This window comes from Nematolebias whitei, chromosome 6, assembly GCF_014905685.2.
Source record: "Nematolebias whitei isolate Nwh7 chromosome 6, NemWhi1, whole genome shotgun sequence".
NCBI classification, from domain to species: domain Eukaryota; kingdom Metazoa; phylum Chordata; class Actinopteri; order Cyprinodontiformes; family Rivulidae; genus Nematolebias; species Nematolebias whitei.
Window position 1 is genome coordinate 10,266,830 of NC_056503.1, and position 7,097 is coordinate 10,273,926.

The 7,097-nt window shown below is 37.4% G+C and overlaps 1 protein-coding gene across 1 annotated transcript in view; it reads right to left on the reverse strand.

Moving 5' to 3' along the window:
• The window catches only part of gucy1a2 (guanylate cyclase 1, soluble, alpha 2), a 58,578-nt gene that overhangs the window by 14,452 nt on the left and 37,029 nt on the right, over window positions 1-7,097 (reverse strand). The window lies entirely within an intron of this gene.

The window sequence follows — 7,097 nt, forward strand, 5'->3', positions numbered from 1 at the left end:
AACAAGGCAAGCAGATTCACAAACAGCCAGAGTATTTATGGTAAGAGCATCTGGAAAATATCAGCTTAACTTGGTGCTTGACATTTTGCTCACAAGTACACGGATGAAAATATATGTTCGGAAAACATGTTTAAATGTCTTTAGCACGGGTGGGAAGACTACAAATAAAACAAACTTCATCTGAATTATTTCAGTTTTTGTTTTTTTTAAGTTTAAGGACTGTCAACAGTGTTGTAAAATAAATAAAAAAACATCTTTGGTTTTTGATCATGCAGCTCACTACTGCAGCTTGTGAAGGAGCCGCTCGTCGTGCTCTAATTTTTCCTTTTCTTTAGTTTCTGTTTCTCCTTGCCAATCCATCAGCAGCCATTCTGAATCTGGTCTGCCTCTCTCCATCTCCTCTCTCCTCCTTTCTCCATAGTGTCAGATAGATTATTCCACAAGCGAGCACATTGCAGCCTTGTTTTATTTATAGCACAAGGCTCTCCTACATGTGCTAAATACATATAGTTCACATCTAAATGTGGACGTTTCTCTACAATCATCAAAGGACAAAACACATACAGCCTCTTACTGTGGTTTGCTTTTCTTCAGAAATACAACACATGCAACGTATATTCTCAGTCTCCAACGTGAAGGGACATTCCTGGTAAGCCAACGTCCTGTGAGGGATTTACAGTGCTGAGAACTAATCAAATACAGTCATATTAAAGTTTACTGGTGAGACGTGTGAATGATCTCAAATGCATACAAGGGGGAAACATATGCCAACCCGGACGAATGGCAGCGTGAGCAGCTGTTTCAGGAGGTATGCATCTGGCCGAGCGGGAGGGCCCAGCGCCTGACATACTAACAGCCATCTCCATGGAGACTGGGAAATCGGGAGAGCCAAATACAAAATGAAAAACAAGCTCTAATGCTGCCTGTGCAAATATATTAGCTCTCTCAGACCGAAAGCTCTTTCCTGTGTCTGCTTCTCACACATGGGCATGAACTAAACGGAGCACGACGAGGCGAACATGGCTTAAATTTAAATGCTTCATTTCATAAAAAAGTAAGCTGTTTTAGTTGCCTGAGTCCTGAGTTTAAGAATATTGAGATATTGTTTGATTGAAAACTAAAGGCAGACAACAAATGTAAGCTCTTTCAAAGAAACAAAACAGAGTTCAGTTCAATGCTATTGCTACATAAAAACAAACTAGGGATGTATGATATTGGATTTTTGGCTGATATCCAATATGCTGATATGTTAAAACTTATTTGGCTGATAACCAATACCAATACAGATATTTTTACCCTAGATCTACTTACAGAGACTACAGAGCTGTCTCTGCTGTGGAATTAAAATACTACATTATTCTGCATGCTCTTTGTCAATTTGGCCGATACCAAATGATGCTGACAATGATGTAACACTTCAACTTGGATTATGTTTAATGTCAAATTTATTCATGACATTTACTCTAACACAATGACAACACTCAAACATTGTAAATTTGTAAATTTTCACAAATCTAAACTCAACTGTGCGCGTGGCGTCATCACGTTGTGCTGGCGCTGCAGGCATCCTTGTCACTGGGTTGTTATACAAAAACAGAAATATAAACGGCGCCTTTAATATCGGTGAGTTATTTTGATGGAATGGCCGATGTTTGATATTTAACGTATCGCTAATATCGGCCGATACCATGCCGATAATATTGTGCATCCCTAAAACAAACAAATAAAAGTTTAGAAAATAGTTGACTGGGTGTAAGGAAGATTTATTGAGTACACCTTTTTCATTCATTCAACCTTTATTTGTACAGGTTAATCCATTTAGCCACGGGGACTCATTTACAAGAGAGACCTGATTTTAACAAAGAGTGATGACGACAGTGGACAACAAAGACAACAATAGCCAAACATAAAGGATGCGTACAGATTGAGAATTTTTTAAACAAGTGAAAATAAAATGGTATTTAAAAGGAAAAGTAACAAAAAACAGCTAGGTTGAAGAGCAGTGTAGAAAACTAAAAACAGGGACATGTCTGAACTTAGCAGATGTTTGAAGCCACTTAGAGAGCTCAAGGTCAAGAGCTTCAGATCTTTTAGCAAGATATTCCAGGAAAGAGGACCAGAGTAGGAAAAGACCCTTTTGCCTAATTCGGTAATATTTGTAGTAATCGACAAACTCAATAGGAACACCATTCGAAAATAAAATCAACGGAAGAACTGCTGGGACCGAGTTCCTGTTTGAAAACAGCATCCCTTTGGAATTTTTTGGCATTTAGGACAAGTTTGAGATTGAACAAAGCAGACTAGATGATGTCGAAAGCAGATTGCAAATGCTGGAAAACCTTAGCAACTGTTTTAGCTCGACAATAAACAACTGTGTCATCAGCGTAGAAATGTAAGGATGCGTCAAGGATGCTCCGACCTACATTACCTAAAGAGGGTGGGTCCTAAGACAGAGCCTTGTGGTACACCATTGTTAACTATTAAATAACTGGAGGAAGTACCATTATCTGGTACCATCTGATGGAAATATTTATTTGATAGTTTTGGAATGAAACAAACTGAAATTAGGAAATATTAATTTTGAATCAATTCTTACATAATTTGTAAATCATGAAGATTATTATGTTATTGGCCCTTTCCCTTCAGCTGCAGGCAATAATGTGTATTTGGCCATGTAATTTCAATTGTCAACAGTGTTAGCAAAATATCTCATAAAACCACTGGTAGGATTTGAGTGAAACTCTCAGAAATAAATTATTGAACATACAACTGAATAATCTTTGGAGTCAACTCATTTCAGTATGGCCATTACAGTTAATCAAACTTAGCCAGCACTAAAATGGCTATAACTTAGTCAGGTTTGTAGATGTGCTAGTTCCTGACACTCACCCTCAACACATATTCCAAGCATTGAAATGTCTTAGAAGATCACTCAATATTGTTTGAGATTAAACACAGCATCATTTACAGAACAGCTATAACTTTGTCCCTTCTCAACACAAAGATGGTCGTAGTTTAACACTCTGCCCTGATATGTATTCCTTTGAATATCTGAGCTTTAATGGTTAATGTCCTGATAATAGAACTTCAGTAGTGTTGTTTATGATGACAGAGGGCAATTGATAAACCTGCCTGTAAGTGGTGATTTCTGCATTTTAGACTTTCCTATGTTTCGTGAATGGGGGCATGACTGAACCCCCTGTAGAGGGTCTTTCTGATGTAAAATGACTGATTCTTACTTTTCAACTCCTCCCCCTTTCTACACAGAGGACAATACAAATTTATCCTGCACCACAGTAAACACCTATGATTCTGTCCGCACCTAACCTGTTTTAGACCTTAATTATTGGTATTTTTATACCTCTGTTATTTTTTACATTCTCTTATTTTTACATCTTGTGCGATTCCTCGTGTTCCTTTGTACTGAAACTCTGGCACAACAATTTCCTGTGAGATCAATAAAGTCCTATCTTATCTTTTCTTATCTTATCTAAAAATTGCCACCAACCAGTCTGGTAGCACTGAAGATGCTAAATGTCAACTTGCAAAAATGCAACAGTACCAAGTATATATAATGCATTCTGTAACTTGCATATATACTGTGCTTGTATATACTGTATATCCATCCATCCATTATCTTTTACCGGTTTCTTCCTTTTTGGGCTGTGGGGCGAGAGGCGGGGGACACCCTGGACAAGTCTCCAGTCCAACACAGGGACACATGGAGACAAACGAGACAACCACTCACTCTCTCACTCACATAGTATAAGTATTTTATTATTGATCTATGTTACATCTTTTTTTAAGTTAAACTATGATTTTTGAAGGACGCTTCACAAAAACAGTCTCTTGGTAGTTTATGTGACAGATATGTCACCTCTAACAAATATGGACTGTGCACTTGTGTATGCTGCTACAGTAAACTTTTAATTTCCCCCCAATAACTGATTTTTTCCAGTTTTATTTATGTGCAGTTGGCATAATAATACCAGCATCTCCTGACCTTCCTCTCAGTGTCTGTTTCCCTCTCTTTCCCCTTTTCTGCATTTCTGTGTAACAAAGCTAAACACTCATGAACACACACATTCACACATCCCCGGAGGCGGTTGTGCTGGCCTAGTTGTGCGTCTCTGTTTAACTCGGCACTCTTTTCTGCTTCTCCCTGCATCTCTTGTCGTGGCAGGGCAGAGAAAGAGACAGCAAGTAAACTGTGGGGATGAAAGGCAAAAGGAGCACAGTGGTGAAAACAAAAAACTTCTCAAAAAATATCACACAAAGGAGACTTTGGCAACAGGCGAAAGACAAAAATAATTCTGAGAAAAAGTCACGAGAATAAAGACATGAACACATGGATAAAAGGAAGAAAACCAAGAAAAAAAACAATGTTGAGAAATGCATCAAAATTCAAGTAAAATGGAACTAATCGTTCCATTAAAGTGAATTACAATGTTTTCTAACAGAATGGAGGAAACTGCGATTATAAGTATGCATTCAAATATGTCATAATGCTTTTTTTACTGTAACAAACTGCTACACAGAAATTCTGTGTTCTCTTTCAAGGTTTGTGCAATATTATTTACAGTATTTTTGCCAAGGTAGTGGTACCATTCTCCAAAATGTCCATAGTTAAAGCAGCACCGGAGTCTTGCTCATAATAAAGACAATGAAAACAGTTTGTACTGAGTCCGTGTCAGAAAAGTAGCCTGGGTAAAACATCAGCAAAATGGTCAAAATGTTTTAAGCATATAAAAAGACAGTGGGTAGATGTTTCCCCTTTGACATGAACGTTCATGAATGTGTCTGCATACATAATCAGATGTACATTTAAGGTTACAATCAATGGTGGAGAAAGTACACAAACACTGTACTTAAGTAAAAGTACAAATAAACAGACAAAAACGTACTCTAGTAAAAGTAGAAGTGCCACATTAACGTTTTTACTTAAGTAAAAGTACTTGTGTTTAAAAATACTTAAAGTATTAAAAGTAAAAGTACTTGCTGAATGTATTACCTAACACAATACCATTAAGTGTACCTACCGTATGTATATTTTCTGTAATACATTAATAGTGTTGTATCATTTTAATGAACAATGCTGCAGATAATACATGTTTTTATTGTGTTTACTCTGTGACACAGTTCACACTTGGTCTTGTGGTTCTGTGTCAGAATTTCAGGGATGACCTGCAGAGTTAAATGTCATTAAGCAAAATAAGAAAGAGGAATGATTATACCTTTGGAAGTTTTTATTTAACACAAAGTAAAACCAATGTGTCATTTTAACTGCAGTAAACATGTTTATTAAAAGTTGTCTGCCTGAAAAAAGGAGCATTAGACACAAAGGAACAGACTCTGATCAGTTCAACTCCAGTTTGTCATCAAGTCTAGTTAAAATACTTTCTAGTCAACCTTGTAATGGGTCAATAGTGAACAATAGTTGAACTTCCTGACACCATTTTCAAAACTTGGACCAGAGTGTCGAGTCATTTGGAGACATCTCTTGTCTCCTAACATCATGAACTGACACATTTTAATATTGCAGCAAGAATTTTTTGTTCAAGTTCAGAAGAAGTTGATTTTCAAAGTTTTCTGAGTCTACTCTGACTCTTTTAGGAGAGAAAATCTGTCCTGCTGTACTGAATAGTCTTTAAATAGTCTTTCAATAATCTTTCAAAAGTCTTTCAATAATCTTTAAATAATATTTTAATAAGGCAATGGATGGTACACATCTTATGGCTGACTCTTTGTGGTGGAATCCATTTTGGGTGTGTTAGTGGTGCTGTGGGTGCGCCCAGTTCAGTGACTTATATACTAGAACATATGTCATTTGTCCAGCTCTTCTTGAAGGAGGGTCTAACGTTACCAGTCCACTTTGCAGTGATTCAATGGGCAAACTCCCCTCTCACCATTGGTTACTTTCAAACTAATGAACAAACAAATAAAAAAACTGCAACGTGAATGTAACGTGTAACACAACACATTATAGAAATGTAGTGTAGTAGAAAGTACAGATACTTAATGTAAAATGTAGTGTAGTAAAAGTCGAAAGTACCAACGTTTAACTCTACTTGAGTAAAGTACAGATACATGAAAATGTACTTAAGTACAGTAACAAAGTACTTGTACTTAGTTACATCCCACCACTGATTACAATCATGTCTATGCACATATTTTTGTACTACACAATGTAAACTCATTAAACAAAAAAACAAGCAGTTTAAAAACAACACTTACTACAGATCTAACAGTGACACAATAAGACTCTAAAATAGGAAACAATCTTAATAAACAACAAGAAAAAATTTTTGCTATTGCTGTGTAAGTAACGGTGCAATCCAGTGAGCTGAGGGAAAAGGGGAGTATAAAAACAGCAGAAAAGACCAGAGATAGACCCAGAGAAATAAAAACAAGGAGTAAAAAGAACAGGGAGACACGGAGAGAACGAGACACGGTGTACTTAATAAACAAAAAGGAGGAACAAGAAGGGAAGAGCGATAGGGAAGAAGGAAAGCTAGAGGTGAAACAGAAAGCAAACAATTTATTTGTGGAAAAAAGTCAAGTCAACAGACAGATTTGCATCAGCAACCACTGGGCAGCAAAGAGTCACTGCGTCAGCCTCTTTCTCACACACACACAAAAGCTGAAATGTTCTTATCTTGTCAAACTCTAGTGTGTCATACACCTACATCTTACTCTCACTGTAAAATCTGTGTACACAAACACACACATGCTCACAGGGATGTTGTGAGAAAAATGGCACAGACTGGGATCCTCTCCAGATGAAAAGGTCACTAACAATGCTGATAAACTGCACTTGTACTATATTTATTATGTATTAACCTTTATTTAACCAGGCAAATCCCACTGAGAGCACAGATGCAAGGGGGTCCTGGGCCTGAAGGCAGCCTAACATGCATGTTTCTGAACTGTGGCAGGAAACCAGAGTACCCGGAGAAAACCCACGCAAACACGAGGAGAACATGCAAACTCCACACAGAAAGACCCCAGGTCCAAACCAGGGATTGAACCCAGGACCTTCTTGCTGTGCTAACCACTGAGCTGTCATGCTGCTGTAAACTTATGTCTTTCTGAAGCAT